At 38.7% G+C, this 22,063-nt stretch overlaps 1 pseudogene; it reads left to right on the top strand.

Moving 5' to 3' along the window:
- Positions 1–2,897: 2,897 nt before the first annotated feature.
- On the top strand, positions 2,898–7,445 carry LOC138904538 (uncharacterized; annotated as a pseudogene).
- The last annotated feature ends 14,618 nt before the right edge of the window (positions 7,446–22,063 follow it).

The following is a 22,063-nucleotide window of genomic DNA, read 5'->3' on the forward strand; positions in this document are numbered from 1 at the left end:
CATAGCCTAGAGGCACCGTCCTCATAGCCCGAGTACACCATTTCATGGCCTACAAATCCTTGTCATGCGCTTCATGGCCCAGTACGTCATGGTCTAAAGATATCATCCTCACCGTCCAAAGACAACCTTCATTATCCAAAGGGAATTTGCATCATGTTTTAAATTTTTGCAATAATCCATATATATATTCGCATGTACCGTATTTTAAGTTTTGCAGGTAATCCATGAGGTAACCGTTCTACAAAACGGGAGAAATCTTCGCTCCGGTTTCCGTTCACAACGTTCACATCCTTCAATTGTTTCAAACGCAACCGACCACCAGCAATTGATCATGTTTACTCTATGAGCATTCAGATATTTGCTCTATGATACATTCGTAACATTTTAGATTCACATGTATGACTCTGCATAAATTCATCTGATACTATCCTACCCAAAAAGAACCCTCTCCGAAATATGCGAACACTCTTATAACAACCCCATCGGTTTTGTTCATCGTTGGGTCCAAAACTATACACGGCCTGATTCCCGTAACACCGGGGATATGTAGGCAACTCAGGAACTAGGGTTCGGCCCCCATTTTTCAAATCACATCATTCCTCACTCAATTCGGCCAAAATTGGTCATCATTTGCTTTACCCGATAACTCTTTCATCATTCCCGGGTAAAAAGGGGCAGATGTTGATACCCAATTTTGCCCTTATATTTTCTAGAATAGTATATATATTTTCAAAACATCATTTGGCATAATTATTTAGTTACAAATCTATACAAGCATTTTTCTATAATTTTTCATAATTTTCAGAGCTTTAAAATTGATTTTCCTACATTTAAATTACTTGAATATTTATTAATTACTCCTTTCAACTATTTTGTGATGACTTAATTACCTAAAATTATTATTTTACATCTATAATACTTGTTTCAGATATTTTACTCTATTTTTTATAATTACATTAGTATTTTTAGGTCATTTGCACAATCTTGCAATAATAGCATGTATTTTACAATTTTATTGCATTTGTCATTTTATTTAAGGTCAAAATTATATCTTACATTCTTATAATCTTCTACTTTTATTTTAAAATATTAATTTGCATAAATATCATTTTTATTATTATTAATTTAATTATTTTATTTAAATTATTTTTCCATTAATTTCCTATTTTTAAAATCTGGCCCAAAATTAGGATTAATTTCGGACCAGACAAGCCCCAAATCCTTAGCCCAATCCAAACGATCATTTTATCCCCAATCCAGTCCAAAAAAACCCGACCCAGCTTGATAGCATCAAGGACAAGGATAGAGTTATGGAAGCTCCAAGGCCATTTATAAGATCTCAAGCTAAAGAGTTGCACTCTAAAGTTGCTAGACATCAATGGAAAATAAAGAAGCTTTTAATTGTAGAGGAAGAGATCAAGCCCAAAGTAGATGAATTATTCAAGTTTTACAATTATGTGGTGATCCAAATTGAAGTCCAAGAGGAGGAAGATTGGGCCATCAAATCAGTACTTGAAGTCCACCAAAGGGGCTGAAAATGAGCTTAAAAGAGGTCCAAAATGGGGTCTTTCAAAAGGATCCCAATTGGAGTCTAAATCGATGGCCCAAACTAGTAGTTTTTAGGTCCAAATCTGCCCCAAAGGGATTTGGCCGCCCCCACCTAATTGTAATGACTTTTCTTACTTCTTAGCAACCACCCTACCTAATTGTAATGACTTTTTATGCCTTAGCAACCACCCTACCTAATTTTAAGGACTTTTTGTGCCTTAGTACTCCTATAAATAAGGAGTTCTTCTCATTCATTGAGGGACTTCATTATTGACTAGTTCTTCTCATTCATTGAGGGACTTCATTATTGACTAAGTATATCATACTTTGAGAGTTCTTTTGAACCTTAATTACTTGTGCTTTGAGATTTATCTTTCAACCTTTACTAGTTCATAGTTCAAGGTAGTAAGATTACTTCTCTATTGTGATATCTTTGATTCCTTTGTGGTATTCTTAAAAGGCGATTAATACTAGTTATTAATTGTTGTCTCAAGTTACTCGTAAAGCGGTCAAGATCCGAATCTATTGTTTTGATTTGCTTTTAAGTAAAGGCATTTGATTTCTTCAATAAATCAAGACGTTGTTGCTTTGATCTTGTCAAGGCTATAGAACATGAATTCTTGGAAGTTCTTGGAATTCTTTCCTTGAATTTTCCCATATCCTTTATTTTCTACCCTTTAGTTCTAGTTGTTTAATTCCTTATTGTTATTGCTTCTGCATTCACTTTTCAAATTCTTACTCTAGTTTGGAATCCCGACCTAGTCGTTATCAAGTGGTATCCGAGCGGTTCTATCAGGGTTTCGTTCTTGATAATTCTGGGAATTTCTTGAATACTAAGAGCAAAAAAAAAGTTTAAAAAAACGAAAATCAGTTTAAAAAAAATAATTTCTTGCTCTCCTGGAACTTTCTTTTGTATCTAGTTTGTTTCCAAACACTATCAAAGGAAATAAGAAGAGGGGATCCTAGATTATAAAAGATAAGACAAAAATTTAATTTTTCTTACTCTTTCTAATCTAAATATATAATCCTTTACTTTTTGTTCGTGTCTTATTTCAACCGAGCCTAATAGTTTTAGAATTTGGTTTTTCTTTTATTTGTTTCCAAAAAATCTATATTTTACTACTAAGAACTTTATACGAGTTGGGTTTAACTATAAATCTACAAAGTATTTTGTTCAAAGGTTATTTCGAGAGAGAAAAAATAAGGCAAAGTGTGTAACAATTGAGGAAAAAGTCAATTTGTCTGATACAGTTTAATTATTTAAGATGTCACGTACAGGTAGTGATAATGAATGAAGGGTTCTTCAAGAAGCCGAAATCAAAGCAAGAAATGATTTTACGGTGCAAGTTATGCATCAACAATTCGAAAGATGGAATTTGCAACTCCAAGAGATAAGGGACACCATTGCTGAGCAAAATGATACAATAGCTGAACTTAGAAGGGAAAATAATGTTAGGCACCAAGCTAGGAGAAATGTACCCTTTGCACCCATTGTAAATCAAGAAAACCCTATAGATAATTTTAATGTTGATTTTGATAGGGTGGGAAGAGATAGGAGGGGACAAAGAGGTAGAGTAGAAGATGATAATATAAGTAGTATAAAGATGAAGATGTCAATCTTTCAAGGGAACAAGGGATCCAGACTTGTACCTTGATTGGGAGAAAAAGGTTGAAGCCATCTTTGACTGTCACAACTACCCTGGGGGTAAGAAGGTTAAACTTGCTATTGTTGAGTTTTCTAACTATGCTGCTATTTGGTGGAAAAAGCTTACTAGGGACAGATTGCAAGAAGGACAAGCACCAATTTCTACTTGGGTTGAGATGAAGAGGGTGATGAGAAAGAGATTCATACCATCACACTTTCAAAGAGAGCTACAACAACGCCTTCAAACATTGAAGCAAGGGTCCATGTCTGTGGATGAGTACTTTAAGGCTATGGATATGGTTATGATCCAAGCTAATTGTATGGAGGAAGAAGAGGCTACAATGGCTAGGTTTTTAAATGGTTTAAATAAGAAAATAACTGATGTAGTAGAATTACAACAATATATAATAATAGATGAGTTAGTTGATTTGTTTGTAAAGGTAGAAAATCAAAATAAAAGAAAACAAACTAGCTCATGGAAAGGTCGGTCAAACGCCATCTCTAAGAAGCCATGGTCGAATCAAGAGATGAAGAGTTTGTCTAGACCTAAAGAAGACAAGGATAAAGGTAAATTTGAGAACAAAGAGGGAGGTAAAACCTTTAACCCTAAACCTTTTACATCTTCTAGTTCTATTCAGTGTCATAAATGTAAAGGAAGGGGACATATGATGCATGAATGTCCAAGTAAAAGAAACATCATTCTTAGAGAAGATGGAGGATATGAGAGTGAAAAAAGTGAGGGAGAAGAAGAGAGAGATGTGAGTAATGATGATGATATAGAACTGCCTAATGATGACATGATTGAGGTAGTTAGGAGGATTATGACTATCAATTTAGGAAGCAATAGTGAAGAACAAAGGGAGAATATATTCCATACTAGGTGTGGGATAAGGGGAAAACTTGTTCTATGATCATTGATAGTGGCAGTTGTGCTAATGTGGTGAGTTCATACTTTGTGGGAAAATTGGGACTTGCATGCATGAAACACCCTACTCCCTATAGACTCCAATGGTTAAATGATAGTGGTGAACTAAAGGTAAACAGACAATGCATGATTTCATTCACTGTGGGTAGATATGAGGATGATATTCTTTGTGACATAGTCCCTATGCAAGCTTGTCATATCTTACTGGGTCGTCCTTGGCAGTATGATAGGAATATTTTTTGTGATGGAAGGAAGAATAGATATTCTCTTGAGCTAAATGGCAGGAAATTTACTCTTGCACCTTTATCTCCTTCTCAAGTATTTGAAGATCAAAATAGATTAAGGGAAACGATGGGAAAACCAAGGGGAGGGATAAAAAGTGATCTTGAGAAAAAAGAAAAGAAAGGAGGCCAAGAGTTAGAAAAAAAGAGAGATGGCCGAGAGAAAGAGAGAGAGAGGGAAACAATTTGAGAGAAGAGATAAAAAGGGGCTTGAATGAAAAAATAGAAAGTCTTGGTGAGAGGAAAGAGGCTAAGGAAATAAAAAATAGAGTTTTTATATAAAAGCCAAAGAGTGTTTAAATGCAATAAAATAGGGGTTACCCATAATACTACTTACTTACAAAGAAGCTTTGATTAATTCTGAGTTACTAACTTCTTCTTTACCAAGTAGTATTTCTTCTCTTTTGCAGGATTTTGAAGATGTCTTTCCTGAAAATATTCCTAATGGATTGCCACCTTTATGTGGCATTGAGCATCAAATTGATTTTGTGTGTGGATCACAAATCCCAAATAAGCCTGCTTATAGGAGTAATCCAGAAGAGAAAAAAGAGCTTCAAAGGCAAGTTGAGGAGCTGCTTGAGAAAGGCTTTGTGAGAGAGAGCACGAGCTCTTGCTCTGTTCCCGTCCTATTGGTACCCAAAAAGGATGGAACTTGGAGGATGTGTGTGGATTGTAGAGCAATCAACAAGATAACGGTAAAGTACCGCCATCCTATTCCTCGTCTTGATGACATGTTGGATCAATTACATGGATCCAAAATCTTTTCTAAAATTGATCTAAAATGTGGTTACCATCAGATTCGAATGAATCCTGGAGATGAATGGAAAACTGCTTTTAAGACCAAATATGGGCTTTATGAGTGGTTAGTTATGCCTTTTGGCTTGACTAATGCACCTAGCACTTTCATGAGATTAATGAATCATATATTTAAGGATTTTCATGAAAAATTTATTGTTGTGTACTTTGATGATATCTTGATCTTTTCTAACACTTTAGAAGAGCATGTAGAACACCTAAAACAAGTTTTTGAAGTTCTTAGAAAGAAACTCTTATTTGCTAATCTTAAAAAGTATACTTTTTATGTGGATCGTGTGATTTTTTTGGATTTTGTGGTTAGTTCTAAAGGAGTTGAGGTTGATGAAGAGAAAATTAAAGCAATAAAAGAATGGCCAAAACCTAAGAGTGTAACTCAAGTTAGGAGTTTTCATGGACTTGCTAGTTTTTATAGGAGGTTTGTGAGAGACTTTAGCACCATTGCTTCTCCTTTAACTGAAGTTATTAAAAAGGATAAGATTTTTACATGGGGAAAGCAACAAGATGATGCTTTTAACTTGTTGAAAGAAAATTTATGTTCTGCTCCATTGTTACAATTGCCTGATTTTTCTAAATCCTTTGAAATTGAATGTGATGCTTTTGGCAAAGGAATAGGTGCTGTTTTGATGCCAGATTCTAAACCTATTGCCTACTTTAGTGAGAAGTTGAGTGGAGCCACATTGAACTATTCCACTTATGACAAAGAGCTATATCCTTTGGTAAGGGCTTTAGCCACATGGCAACATTACTTGTGGCCAAGAGAGTTTGTCATTAAAACTGACCATGAATCCTTGAAATACTTGAAGAGTCAAGGTAAGCTTAGTAGAAGGCATGCTAAGTGGGTTGAATTCATTGAAACTTTTCCTTATGTAATTTCTTACAAACAAGGGAAAGAGAATGTTGTTGCAGATGCACTTTCAAGAAGGTATGTCTTAGTTTCTACCCTGACTTCTAATATGATGGGTTTTGATCAAATCAAGGGAATTTATGCTAATGATGTTGATTTTGGCAAGATTTTTGCAGATTGTAAGTTGGGTCCTTTTGAGAGGTTTAACCTCCAAGATGGGTTTCTCTTTAAGGAAAATAAGTTATGTATCCCTAATTGCTCTTTACATGAAGTATTTGTAAGGGAAGCACATTGTGGAGGGCTTATGGATCACTTTGGAGTCCCAAAGTCATTAGACATACTTGCTGAAAAAAAAATTTGGCCTGGAATGAGAAAAGATGTTGAAAAAATGTGTGCACAGTGTTTGGAATGTAAACAAGCTAAATCTAAAGTGTTACCACATGGTCTTTACATGCCATTACTTGTTCCTACTTCACCTTGGATTGATATTTCTATGGATTTTGTGTTAGATTTGCCTAGAACAAGGTATGGTAAGGATAGTATATATGTTGTGGTAGATAGGTTCTCCAAAATGGCTTGTTTAATTCCTTGTCTAAAGACTATGGATGCTTCACATATTGCTGATCTTTTTGTAAAAGAAGTTGTCAAATTGCATGGTATACCTAGAACTATTATTAGTGATAGGGATGCTAAGTTTTTGAGCTACTTTTGGCGTGTATTTTGGGGGAAGTTAGGCACTAAATTGTTGTTTTCTACTTCTTGTCACCCACAAACTGATGGACAAACTGAAGTAGTTAATAGAACCTTAGGAAACATGTTGAGGGCTGTTTTGAAAGGTAAATTAACTTCTTGGGAGGCTCACTTACCTATGATTGAATTTGCTTACAATATAACAATCCATTCTTCTACAGGTATGTCTCCTTTTGAGGTTGTTTATGGTTTTAATCCCTTCACTCCCATTGATTTATTACCATTACCTACTAATGATATTGTTAATCTTGATGGTAGGACAAAGGCTGAGATGATAAAAAAAATTCATGAACAAACAAGGCTTGCAATTGAGAAGAAAAATGAGCAAACTGCCTTGAGAAAGAATAAGGGTCGAAAATAAGTTATTTTTAAACCTGGAGATTTAGTTTGGGTTCACTTTAGAAAGGAGAGATTTCCCTCCAAAAGGAAGTCAAAGTTGCACCCTAGAGGAGATGGCCCATTTCAAGTCCTTGAAAGGATTGGAGACAATGCTTACAAGTTGGACCTACCTGGTTAGTTCCAAGTAAGTGTTACATTCAATGTTGCTGACTTGTCTTTGTTTGATGTAGGATCGAATTCGAGGATGAATTCTTTTCAAGAAGAGGGGAATGATAGCATCAAGGACAAGGATAGATTTTTGGAAGCTCCAAGGCCATTTACAAGATCTCAAGCTAAAGAGTTGTACTCTAAGGTTGCTGGACTTCAATGGCAAATAAATAAGCTTTTAATTGTAGAGGAAGAGCTCAAGCCCAAAGTAGATGAATTATCCAAGTTTTCTAATTATTTGGTGATCCAAATTGAAGTCCAAGAGGAGGAATATTGGTCCACCAAATCAGCCCTTGAAGTCCACCAAAGGGGCTCAAAATAAGCTTAAAAGAGGTCCAAAAGGGGGTGTTTCAAAAGGATCCCAATTGGAGTCCAAATCAATGGCCCAAACTAGTAGATTTAAGGTCCAAATCTGCCCAAAGGGATTTGGTTGCCCCCCACCTAATTATAATAACTTTTATTACTCCTTAGCAACTACCCTACCTAATTTTAAGGACTTTTTGTGCCTTAGTACTCCTATAAATAAGGAGTTCTTCTCACTCATTGATAGACTTCATTATTGATTAAGTATATCATACTTTGAGAGTTATTTTGAACCTTTGTTACTTGTGCTTAGAGATTTATCTTTCAACCTTTACTAGTTCATAGTTCAAGGTAGTAAGATTACTTCTCTATTGCGATATCTTTGATTCCTTTGTGGTATTCTTGGAAGGCGATTAATACTAGTTATTAATTATTGTCTCAAGTTACTCGTAAAGAGGTCAAGATCCGAATCTATTATTTTGATTTGCTTTTAAGTAAAGGCATTTGATTTCTTCAATAAATCAAGACGTTGTTGCTTTGATCTTGTCAAGGCTATAGAACTTGCATTCTTGGAAGTTCTTGGAATTATTCCCTTGAATTTTCCCATATCCTTTATTTTCTACCCTTTAGTTCTAGTTGTTCAATTCCTTATTCTTATTGCTTCCGCATTCTCTTTTCAAATTCTTACTCTAGTTTGGAATCCTGACCTAGTCGTTATCACAGCTCTTCTTAAATACCAGTTGTTGATCAAAGCAATCAACAGCTCACAACAATCCTCCCCATTCTCCTTATATTCCCTCACCCAAACCCCAATCCCCATTTTCTAAAGACATTCGCCTCTATTCTTTGTCACGCCCTTCTCCCTCACAAACCCTAGTCGTCACACCCCCAATTATCTCTGATTTCGACCTTAATATGGAATTCTCTTACAATTTGCCTTCTATATATGCTCCATCTCCGTGTTACTTACACGATTTTTGTATTACTTAATACTTGCCTATTTTTGGCAAGTACCAGACCTGGAATCATGTGGAAATCGTCTTCAATCTTAAAGATGTAGACGGTAGATACATTTATATCAAGGATATATGGGTCCGATTAGCCAAGATCTCTGACCAATTTTTGATTTCTGTCAACTAGGGTTTACCTAATTTTTCTCTAATCTGACTTTTACTGATTCTGCATGTTATTTTTTCCTTGTTTATGTTGATTTTATAGTATTTCCTTGATTTGTTTATTTGATTTCTACTACTATATAAACAAATCCCCTTTCCCCTTTGAATGAGACTTTTAATTACCCGGATTCACTAAAATAATCAAAGCTATTACTTTATTGTGCTCTTATTATCTTGTTCTATACTCTGGTTCTTGGCCAGCTGAAAGCCAAGGCCACCGGAATATGATTTTTAACTTTTCTTGGTGCGAGCACTGCCCGGGGTTCATTTGAAGCCCTTGGGAACTCTGACGCATTAATAATCTGGGTTCTTGCTCTTTGTTGACATTCAGAGCACTGTGGAATTCGTTCTTTCTTTTTGTCTGTTTCTTCAACTGATAACTGGTTAGTCTCGAGGCCTTACGATTTCATTCTTCTATGTTTATGTCCTGCATATTCACGCCTCTGAATTTCATGACCTACTGTGTTCTTAGACCATCTCTGTCTGTAACTTTACTAGCATTAAACCTGCCTTACGATCTGAACCTCTTTAGCACTTGATATTTACCTAAAATTTCCAATTTTGAGAGATGTTATTTGAATATGCTTTTCTTGAATAATTTAGACCCTCTTAAGTTTATTTAGCCTAATGTATTGGCACCTGAATGTCTACATTACTCTTTGGCATTAGTTTGCTTTCACACTCTACTTCGAATTACTGCAATGACTGCCTCACATATGTAATGTGTTATAATCTCTGACTTGCTCCTCTGCTATTGTGTCACTCGGCATGTCTTTGGCTTACTTGATTCCGTATCCCTTTACTAATTATTTGAGACTTTAGAGTAGCTATCTTAATTTGTGTTTCCCTACCATGTTTGATATTGTTTTTCTTCACGATGTAAGTTAGCATGTCTGTCTTTTGATTTGTGATGGATACTTAGCATAATTTGGATCCTTAAGCTTTAAACTTTCTAAGTTAGTGCCCTACTTAGACTTATTTGGTATTATGCACCTTTGTATGTTAATCTTGTAATCTCGGGAAACTTGATTCTCCTCTAACTCTCTCAATGTGTTTTCTTCCAATATGTTATTTCTTGCTAAGTGTTAAACCTGTAATAGCAACATGCCTCTAAGTCTTGTTGACCCTCTTAACTCGCATGTTATGTGTTTTAAGCAACTTTGCTATGTCTGCTTTCTAAAATACAAGTGCATCTCTCCAAATTATGTCCCTTAATCACTATTCTCTCACTCTCATTGGTTACTTACACTATTCTGAATCTATCACTCTTGGCCGGCTGAAAGCCAAGGCCATTAAGACTCTCTCTATTCACCTCCCTAGTGTGAGCACTGCTCGGGGTCCATTTTAGACCCTTGTGAACTCTGACACACTAGGATTTGGGGTTCGTTGGCCACTCTCTTTACTACTGAGACCTTAGCTGTCTCTGACACTCAGTTCTTTCCTCATTCTATCTACTGAATATGCAAACTGGTTTGTTTAAGTGATTTCTGTGTGATTCAATGTTTGGGTCGTATGATCAATCTGTGGCTGTTTGATTTGGTTTGAGTTCCTCTATGGTTTCTGGGTTGTGCTGATGAATATAGTCCCATGTTGGGATCTGGGTATGCTATTTGGGAAGAAGGCGTTTGTTGAAGGCCCAAGCAATACTGGGTATCTTCCTTTGGGGACTGCTATAGGCCTACTGTTATTGCTTATATAATATTTTGTAATTACATTCATCATTGTGTCTGTAATAATTTTGTAATAAACAATTGGGGTGTTAGTGAAATCGGGAAAATGGGCATACTCTAATGTTTGCATGAAAGGGTAGAAAACATGCCTATAGGGTTCGTATGATCTACTTGTTATTTTATCTAACCTGTCGTATATGCTATTCAATTTTCACATACACTGGTAGAAATCATGCCATTAGGAGAATCGCACACTCACGCAACCTGTCTACTATTAATAAGGATATCCAAAGGGACGGGCCATCCCGTCCCGTCCCGTCCCGGTCCCTCGTCCAGTCCCGGCCGGGCCCGGCCCACTTAATTCTAAACGGGATGGGCCCATGTTAAACGGGACACGGGATGGGACGGGATGGCCATTTCGTCCCGTTTGTCCCGTCCCGTCCCGCCTGTCCCGCGTCCTTTTTTGTTTTTGAATTCGAGTCGTTGGGCAACGGCTTCAATTGCAAAAATAGTCATTCCCAATGGCCAAAAACGGCTATAATTGGCCTCCACTACCCCAAAACATCCCTACCTCCCCCTTTCCCCCCCCCCCCTCTAAATTTTAATATAACCCCTATGTTTATTAAATTACACTTTGGCCCTATTTTCTACTATAAATACCCACATCCTTCTTTATTTTTTCCACAAAAATCAATCATTCTCTCTCAAATCTCTTACATTCTATCTATATTATTCTCTCAATTTTCTCACTATTAACTATCACGTGATAAGTTTCAAGTATTTGGGCAAATATTTGGAGAAACTTTCAAGCTTCAAATTAATTCGTCAAGTATTTGGAGCAATATTTTGGGCAATTTCTTCAAGTTTCAATATTTAATCACGGTGCACTAGTTCCATCTCCTAATTTTAATATATAATTTTTGCGTATCATTTTTGTGCTTATTTTTTGTGTTTACTTTATGTGTTTTATTTTCGTATTTCATTTGTGTGTTAACTTTTTAATTTAATTTCATATTTAAATTATGGCACCTAAAAATGTATTTACCTTTAAAAAACTAGTAAAAAAAGTAGTAAAGGTGAAAGTAGTAGTAATCCTAATCCTAGTCCTAATCCTAACTCTTCTCCTAGAATTAGAAAACATATAGATGAAATGACTCATGTTGATGAAACTTTATTTTTCAAACCCCCCTCGTGTTATAATATTAATTTCGGAGAACAACTAGATCATGAAACTTTAATAAGACAATTTGGCAATGATATTTTTATTGAGGACGAAGAAAATGAGGATGAAAATAATGAGGAAGAAGATTTAGATGAAACACCCACTAGTCCCGCAATACAAGCTCCAACTCAGATTGAATCTCGGTCTGGAGCTTTACCCCCTGTACCTCCTGTAAGGGGTAAGCCTAAGGGTGAACGTCCCAAAACATCACTTGTATGGACATTTTTAAAACATGATAAAGTCAATCAACGTGCTATATGTGGAATATGTAAGCAACACTTTGCGCACACCAAAAGTGGTGGGACGGGGGGTTTAACTAGGCACTTAGGTAGGGAGCACAAAGCTTTATGGATACAAGCTAAAATAGAAGCCGGCCTAATAGCGAATCCTAGCACCGGTACTGGCACTCCTAGTGGGTCTGGCGGGGGTTCTAATTTTTTACAACAACTACTTGACCCTACTTCTGGTACTATTTTACGCCCCTATAACAAAGATAGAGATCGTGAGAACTTAGAAAAAATGGTGCTTGTCTGTGGCTTACCTTTTACTTTTCCTTCTCACCCTGCTTTTGTGCATTATATACAAGAAACATATAATCCTGCTTTTCAAGGTTTTCCTAAGACCACGGTTAGAAATGATATTTTTAAATTTCAAACCGAATATCTTCTGTATATTCGTTGTGTATTTTTTCACTTAGATTGTAAAGTGTCTATCACATCTGATATAGGTCGTAGTCCTAATGGTTGTGATTATTTAACTATTATATGTCATTGGGTTGATCATCACTGGAACATGCAAAAACGTATTATTGGTTATAAATTTGTTGATTCAAAACACACTGGAACATATATTGCAACTACTGTTCTACAAATTATTGATTTTTATGGACTCATTGTTAAAGTTTTAACTATCACCTTAGATAATGCTTCTGCTAACACAGTTGCAGCAACTAGCTTAAGAACTAGATTTTGTCCAATTAATCCAGCAATTTTTCATGTTAGAAGTGCATGCCATATTTTTAACTTGGTTGTAAAAGATGGTATTGATTTATTTTTGGATGCTTGTAGTAAAGTACAACATGCTTGCAGCTATATTTTTCGTGATAATAAAGCGAGTACAATTCGTGAATTTTCTCAATAATGTGCTAGTACTAACCTTCCATATAGAAAAGTTCCAAAAGATGTTTGTACTAGGTGGAATTCTACTTATGAAATGCTTAAAGTTGCTTATGATTATCGGGTGCCTATACAAAAGGTATTTAATATGCATAATGGCATCCCCGCTGATCAAATTGTTGATTCTGATTAGGATCATATCAAAGAGCTTACTAAATTTTTAGAAAAATTTTATTATGATACAAAACAATTTTCTGGTATATATTATCCTACTGTTATACAAATATTATGGTATATTTGTGGAGTTTCTGTTGTATTTGGTAAGTATAAAACTAATCCAACTTATGCACCGGCCATTAATGAAATGATTGCAAAATTTAAAAAGTGTTTTTTCCTTATTCCCCAAGTTTATTTAATTTCTTCTATACTTAACCCATCTTTAAAATTAAGAGGTGTAAAGGGACTTGTTCGTAAAATTTATGAGAATTTAGTAATTCAAGAAAATGAACAACCATCTCTCGAAGACTGCCAAGCTAGCATATATTCTTATGTTAGATCAATGTTTGATAAATATAAATCTATGAAAACAACAAGTGGTGAAACTGCTCCTTCTACTTCTAAGTATAGAGTAGAAGTTCTATGGGAAGATATGGATGATATAATAGGTTTTGATTCCTCTATTGATGATGAACTTGATTCTAATCTTAATCAAGGATTGGAAAGTGTTAAAGACGAAGAAGGCAACGAACAACATTTGGCATGGTGGAGGGAACGTGGCAAGACTTTTCCAACACTTTCAATAATAGCCCGAGATATCCTTGCTATTCAAACATCATCAGTAGCATAGGAAAGTGCTTTTAGCGCGGCAAGATTTCAAATCGGAGATTATAGACATTCATTAGCGGAGGACAGCCTAGAGATTTTCGTATTATTCAGAGATTGGATTAATTCAGAAAGAAGAAATCTTGGTTTTGAAAAATTAACCACTAGGGAAGAAGAAGAATACAATGAGATACTTAGCACTGTGAGCGATGACGGCATGGAACTCATGAAACATCAATCAACATTGCCAATTCTAGAACAATGTTCGAGAAAAATTATAGATAAGTTACAACGAAGTTATATAGGAGCTTACAAATATTAGTATGATAATTTGTAATTGTCTACTAAGAGACCTAGTTCAAACAGAACCCTTCCTAAAAGGTGGATGCGTAGATTAGGTGCTCTTCAAAAGAATTATATTTGTATGTGAGATTTGAAAGTTCTATTAATAAAATAAAAGGCTCTAAGCGTTGAATTTTTTTTATGAATTGTCTTACACTCTTACTTAGTTACTTAATGGCTTAAAACTATATTAAATTACTAGAATATTTCATTACAAGTCTTTTGTTTTAATAATTTATAATTCTTTACTTAGTTTCCTAATTTCTGTTTAATTTTTAATTTTATTAAATAAGTCAAAAAACTAGTCGTTGCAAACTTTAAAAACTTAGTCATTGTCAAAGAAATAGTCGTTGCCAAACTTAATGCTTAAATAATTTTTTTTTTAAAACGGCACTTAAGGCCCGCGAACCCGTCCCGTTCTGTCCCGTCCCATCCCATACCGTTTGTTAGCGGGACAGGATGGGCCTGCCGTTTCGTCCCGTTTGTCCCGTCCCGTTTCCCCCCGTCCCGTCCCGTTAATTTTGTCTCGTCTTGTTGGATAGTAAGTGCTTTATTTATTCCTATGTCTACTGCCATGTGTTACTAGACAACATGCCTATAGGAAACAAATGTCAATAACCATTCCTTCAATAACTGCAGCATATTCATTAGATACCATGCCTATATGATTATACTAGCTTATGTTCTATTGATCTTCATCCAGAAATCATGCCTATAGGACTTTAATTGATTAATTTTCTATTGTTATCATACTGCTCACCTAAAAACATGCCTATAGGGGCTAAGTATAAAAAATCAGTTTCAATCGTTAATCGTTAGAAATCCTGCCTATGGAATATTACCACTCGCTTTAAAGTGTCAATAATGAACTTTCAAACATTGTTTCATTGCTTAGTCATGCCACTATTAGAGAGCATGCCCATAGGATCAAACACGAGTAATTCTGAATATTTTCGATGGTTCTCACTGCCCCCCTCCCCCTAACTGCATAAATCACCTAGATATCATGTCTATAAGCTTAAAGTGGCGTCTTGCATCTGAAACTGCCTGCACGTTTGAATCCAAGGTCATATAGAAACCATGTCTATAGGGCTTAAATGGCTTTAATTTGTCTCAGTTCTGAAACTGTCTAACGCAATGTGAGAACCTATTTTGTGTGCATTTGTTGTTTAAGTGTGGAGGCTAACTTGATCCCCTAACTGTCCTTACATGAAGTCTAACTTGTTTTGTATGTCGCCAAGTTTTATCATTTGAGCAGCCTAAGTAAAGTCTAGAACCACCCTAAATAAAGGTCCAATGCCTCCTGGACCATAGGTACGGGACGGGCAGTGCACGCATAGGGCACGACTTAGAATTGAATTAGAGCGCTTAAGTAAATAACTTTAACATAGTAATCGGGTAGCAGGAGATGATAGTCTGTGCTCGCTGAATAATATGAGTAATTTCCTACCTCAAGGGAGTTGCGAAGTATTATTTATGTTGTACGGGGTGATCCTTTAGGCTAAAAAACTTAGGACCCCCCCCCCTCCCCCTCTTCTTTATACTTTTAGCCGTCTAATATAGACTGTCATAATTATATCCTTGTAATCCTTATTTCTCATTGTATTATAATAAATTTCTTTGACCCTTACTCTCTTTGTTTATCTTGCCTAATTATAATCCACATAATCTTAAGTTCAGTCGGGACCCACTGTTGTGGACCTCGAAGAGTGCCTAACACCTTCCCTTCAAGGTAATTTGAGCCCTTACCCGATCTTTGGTGGCGTTGGCTAGTCAAACAGAGTTATCTACATAATAGGTGCCCTAACGCACCTCAAAAACCGTTAGGTGGCGACTTTTAGCACTCTATCTCCCATCCAAAAGAGTTGTCACAATGTCGAAACCCGCTTTCGCGAGAAACGCGCGACATCCATTATGTATCCCTAGATTAGTTAGGTCAAGTCATGTAACTTTAGTTAATTTTTTTATAAGCACTATTAGGGGGGATCAAGCAATCAAACTTTCTAGCAAGCAAACAATTACTTGTACTGGTGTCTCTTCCCTCGACACCGTGTTGCTTTTCTATAATAGCTTTCATTAATGCAATTAAGCTTTCTTTCATTCTCAATTCTCATTTCTATTCTCTCAATTGCAATTGACATTGGTTTTTTTGTACGGCACTGACAATCTCATCTAGCATACGGAGGGGACCTCAGTTGGCGGATAGTAACTGCACTGACATCGGTTGCTTAGCCTTAGATCTCCATTCCAAGGAATCTCAGGAAGGCGTCGCGTAACAGTTGGTATCAGAGCTTAGGCTCGACATCGGACGAGGGAACACATTGTCATTACCACCATTTCTGACCATGGTGAATTGTGGGGACCGCATTGCGGCCCTTGAAGGGACGGTTGACATATTACGATCCATCGTGGATACAGTGCCTGATCTAAGAACCAACCTAGTGCAAAGGATGGACGACCTGGACCGCAGGATGTGGCAGGCCGAAGGTGACATTGCGAACATCAGTCGCGACTTTGACGGAGACCGGCAAACGTCAGCCACAGAGGCAGCCAAAAATTTTGGTAAATTCAAGGGCCTCCAATAGGAGCGTACCGAAGATTTAGCCTACTAGGCACAAAAGGCAGACAGGGTGACTGCCATGCAGCAAACTATAAACAACTTGACAGGCCAGCTCAATGTTGTCAATGCTGCACTACAAGGCCTACTTCGAGGAGGCGAAAACCAGATTGGGGGTGTTGTGAACCTCGCCCCTGTGCCACAAAAGCTGAAGATTCCTGAGCCAAAACCATACAATTGATCTAGGAATACCAAAGAAGTGGAGAACTTCATCTTCGACATTGAACAGTACTTCGATGTCGTGAGGGAGTTAGAAGAAGCAAAAAAGGTAGCAATTGCTGCCATATATCTTCAAGGTGATGCTAAACTCTTGCGGCGGGTGATATACGAAGCCATCAAGGCCTGTGAAGATACTCTCGAGACATGGGCAGAAATAAAAGCAACCATACGCCTACAGTTCTTCCCCGAAAATGTTGAGTACAATGCATGGAGAAATCTACGGGAGCTCCGCGAGACCAAGTCAGTGCGGGATTACGAGCAGGAATTCTCTGTGCTCATGCTGAACATACGGGGATATGGGGGACAAAGACAAACTCTTTACATTCCTTGAAGTTTTGAAACCTTATGCATGTATGGAGCTGCAAAGACAAAGGATAGACATCTTACCCAAGGCGATCCAAGCAGCGGAATGCCTTGGGGACTATCAAGTGGAAGCTCGGTTGGATAGGCCTCAACCGCCTGTCCGAGCGGGGTACAAAGGGGGCCAGCCTAGCAATTGTGGCCCTAGCAGAAGTGGAGGAGATCGGAGTGCAACTAAATCTAGGGCTATTTCCTCAGGCAACAATAGTGTTGCATCAAACAACAACGATTGGGGTAGAAAGCCTCCTTCAGGATGCCGTCATTACGGCGGATCACATTGGAACAATGAATGCCCATATGCACAGATGAATGCCCATCAAAATTTTGATGATGGGACGAATGACGACACAGATGATGCTGACCAGAACAAACCAATAGGTGCTTTCAATGCATTTATTTATTCTATTTCTGAGGCCTTAGCGAGAACCAGTGCTGGTGTCCGTAAGAAGAAGGACCCATGCCCAACAACAAAGAATGGGAAAAAGAAGGCGGATGAAGGGCCTTCTCTTAACCAAGGGAAGACATTAATATTCGTCGAGATGAAAATTAATGGCAAGCCCATCCGGGCGATGATAGACACGGGCTCTACTCACAACTACTTAGCCTCAACTCAGGTAGAACGCCTTGGTCTATTTGTGGGGAAGGGCAGAGGTCGTGTCAGGGCTATTAACTCACCATCTCAGCCGGTGGCTGGAATAGCCAAAGGAGTGCCACTGAAGCTCGGCCCTTACGAAGGAAAAGCCATCTTGCGCGTTAGATGACTTCGAGCTGATAGTTGGGTTGGAATTCATGAGGCAAACCAACACCATTCCAGTACCCTATGCCGACATGCTAGTGATGATGGGAGCAAATGGGGATAAGCCCTGTATTATTCCATGCACAACCATAAAGATGGTCGTTGAGAACATCTCGGCCTTACAGTTGAAGAAGGGAGTCAAAATACATGAACCCACGTTCATGGCTACCCTTTGTATTGAAGATATAGAAAGCTCATCGGGTCTCATTCCTACACCCGTGAAGGAGTTGCTATTGGATTTTGAAGACGTCATGCCACACGATATGCCAAAGCGACTCCCGCTTAGGCACATTGTGGACCATTAGATTGAGTTGGTGCCGGGTGCGAAGCCACCCGCCCGTGAGCCTTACAAAATGTCACAACCCGAGCTCACCGAGCTTCGGAGATAATTCACGAAAATGCTAGACACGGGGATCATTATGCCCTCCAAGTCCCCTTATGGGTCCCCTGTGCTATTCCAAAAGAAACAGGATGGAACCTTATGACTCTATGTGGATTATCGTGCCCTAAACAAAATCATCGTGAAGAACAAGTACCCTATCCCGCTCATGGCAGACTTGTTCGATAGGTTGGGTGGTGCCACAGTGTTCACCAAAATAGACCTGAAGACAGGTTACTGGCAAGTCCGAATTGCTGAAGGAGATGAACACAAGATGACCTGTGTGACAAGATATGGATCATACGACTTTCTGGTCATGCCATTCGGCTTGACTAATACTCCAACCACATTTTTCACATTTATGAACCAAGTCTTCCGCGAGTACATTGATGAGTTCGTAATAGTCTACTTGGATGATATTGTGATATATAGCAAAACATTGGAGGAACACCTGGAGAACCTGCAGAAGGTCCTAACCCCACTACGGGAACATGAACTATATGCGAAGCTGTCCAAGTGTGCATTCTCCCAAAAGCAAATTGACTTCCTCGGACATGTCATCGAGGAAGGGCGGATAAAGATGAACCAACAGGAGATTCAGGTCGTCACAGATTGGCCGCCGCCTAAGGATATCCATGCCTTGAGGGAGTTCCTTGGCCTATGCAACTTTTATCGGCGATTTGTGAATAATTACTCTCTCATTGCATTGTCATTGATAGAACTCCTGAAGAAGATCATGCCTTGGGATTGGGGTCCCATGCGAGAAAATCGACTATGTCTAGTAGCCCCGTCTTGGCCCTTCCTGATTTGGCCAAGCCATTCGAAGTACAGAAGAATGCCTCTGACTATGCTCTAGGCGAAGTCTTGCTACAAGAGGGGAATCCAGTGGCGTACCGGAAGTTGAAGGATGCAGAACAGTGCAATGCCGCCCAAGAAAAATAATTATTGGATGGCGTCCATTGCTTACGCCTTTTGAGGCACTATCTGTTGGGAACCACGTTCATGGTCAAGACAGACAACACAGTTGTTAGCTATTTCATGACCCAACCAAAGCTGAATGCACGACAAGCCAGGTGGCAGGAACTCCTAGCGGAATTTCACTTCAACTTGGAGTACCGAAGCGGAAAAACCAACCAAGTTGATGATGCGCTCAGTCGAAGGGCTGACTTAGCATCGGTGTGCCTACTTGCCACCCTCAGGGGGATCGAAGTGGCCACCACTATAAGAGACCAGATACAAGATCTACTCCCAAAGGATCCCGATGCACAATATTTGGTCGATTTGGTAGGACAGGGTAAGACTCACCAGTTCTACATGGAAGATGGGTTCCTGAAGGTGAAAGGGAACTGACTTTATGTTCCTAAAGGATGAGATCTGCGAAGGACTCTTCTGATGGAATGCCATGATACTTTGTGGGCAGGCCATCCAGGTGAAGAGCGCACCATGGCATTGTTGCGTCGTGCTTATTATTGGCCTCAAATGGCCAATGATGTTGCTCAGTATGTGAAGACTTGCTTAGTATGCCAGAAAGACAAGTCAGACCGCTTGACACAAGCGGGTCTTTTGGAGTTATTGCCTATTCCAAAGAGACCTTGGGAAAGCGTTTCACTGGATTTCATCACCGGGCTACCTAAGGTCGGAGATCTCACAACTATCTTAGTTGTGGTAGATCGGTTTTCCAAGTATGATACATTTATAGCTGCCCCACAATATATATCAGTAGAAGATACAGCCCAACTCTTCTTCTCTCATGTTGTCAAATACTGGGGTCTGCCTAAAGACATCGTTAGTGATCGCGACTATCGCTTCACTAGCAATGTTTGGGCTCAGCTCTTTAAGTGCCTTGGGTACAAATTGAGCCATTGTTCAAGTTTTTATCTGCAATCTGATGGCCAGACAGAGCGGTTCAATAGCATGTTGGAGGAATCTCTCCGTCCTTTTTTTACCGGATCGCAGAAGAATTGGGTGAAGCTTCTGGATGTTGCTCAACTGTGTTTCAATTCACAAAACAGCTCTAGTACAAACAAAAACGCTTTTGAAATTATTATCGGACAGCAATCGCTACTCCCACACACTCTGAATGCCCCAAACATGTCGAAATCTCCTTGAGTTGATATCTTCTCGAAGGAATGGAAGCGAAATTTGTTGATAGTGTGGAGCTATCTGGTCAAAGCCCAAAAGCGGATGAAGAAGCATGCTGAACAAAATCGTCGCTTTGTTGAATACCAAGTAGGAGACAAAGTGATGGTGAAAATTCCGAAGCGATACTTGTTTGCAGGGGTCCATGACCCTCGTCTATTGCAAAAATACATTGGACCTTTGTCCATTGAGAAGCGCATTGGAAAAGTTGCATACCGGGTGGATACCCCAGCCTGGTGGAAGATTGATTCAGTCTTCCATGTCAATCTTCTGAAACCCTTTCGGGAAGACATGGAGAATCCTTCACGGAACCAACTCACAATACCCAATATTCGAGGCCCTAATTCAGTCGGAAAAAGGCGGGTAGAAGCTATTCTCGATGATTGAGTGGTTCATTTTTCAAGGAAAGATCACCAAGAGTTCTTGGTGAAATGGCAGGGTTGTGATGCAGAAAAGAATACTTGGGAGAGGGGAACAAACCTCAAAGCCTACAAGAGCCTGATCGATGATTATCTTGCAAGTAAGGCGCCGAGGACGTCGCCAACTCAGGTGGGGGAGAATGTCATGGGCGGCTATCCAGCCATGCCCCATGACTCCTTGGACGCGCCCCATGGCGTCCTGGTAAGCCTCCCAACGCCTAGCGTCATGGTCGACCATGTGGTCCTGGCCGCGCCAAGTGACAAGCGCGCCTGTGACTATGTCGCCCCACTGATAACCCTCTCCAGCGCCCAGCCGCAGGCAGATGCCAACAGAGTCGTGTGTGCAAACGGTGCCCCGCGCGCAGACCCTGATGCTAAAGACAAGGTTGCTGCCAATGGATCGGCTTCTATTTTGTAGAAATCTAAGTCCTTTTCATTGTAAATATAGAGTAGTTTTATTTCATGTATTTCTATTATGTCTCCCTAGCTTAGTTAGGTCAAGTCATATAACTTTGGTTTATTTGTTTTAAGCACTATAAGGGAGATCAAGCAATTAAACTTTCTAGCAAGCAAACAATTCTCTGTACTGGTGTCTCTCTCCCTCGACACCGTATTGTTTTTCTGTAATAGCTTTCATTAATGCAATCAAGCTTTCTTTCATTCTCAATTCTCATTTATGTTCTCTTAATTGCTCTTGACATTGGTTTTCCTATACGCACTGACAATCTCGTCTAGCGTACGGAGGGGACCTCAGTTGGCGGATAGTAACTGCACTGACATCGGTTGCTTAATCTTACGTCGCCCTTTCAAGGAATCTTATGAAGGCGTCGCGTAACAATACGTGTTCTTTTCATTTCCCTTTAGTTTATGCATTTTCAAAGGTAACTGCCCTATTCTCCGGATTAGACAACACCATTTGCTAATATAAATATTGCTTTTGGCGATGGCCTCTTGCGCTCGTCTCTAATATTCACATCCGTCCTTCATCACTTTCCCTTCCCTAAAATAAAAACAGAGAGGTGGCTCTACGAAGCTATTTGCCACTGTTTTCCTCATGCTGGTACTTATTCTGGGCAGTGGTAATTAACTTCTTGCGTCTCCCTTTAGTTCTAGATTTGACACTTAGCTAA

This window comes from Nicotiana tomentosiformis, chromosome 2, assembly GCF_000390325.3.
Source record: "Nicotiana tomentosiformis chromosome 2, ASM39032v3, whole genome shotgun sequence".
Lineage (NCBI taxonomy): Eukaryota > Viridiplantae > Streptophyta > Magnoliopsida > Solanales > Solanaceae > Nicotiana > Nicotiana tomentosiformis.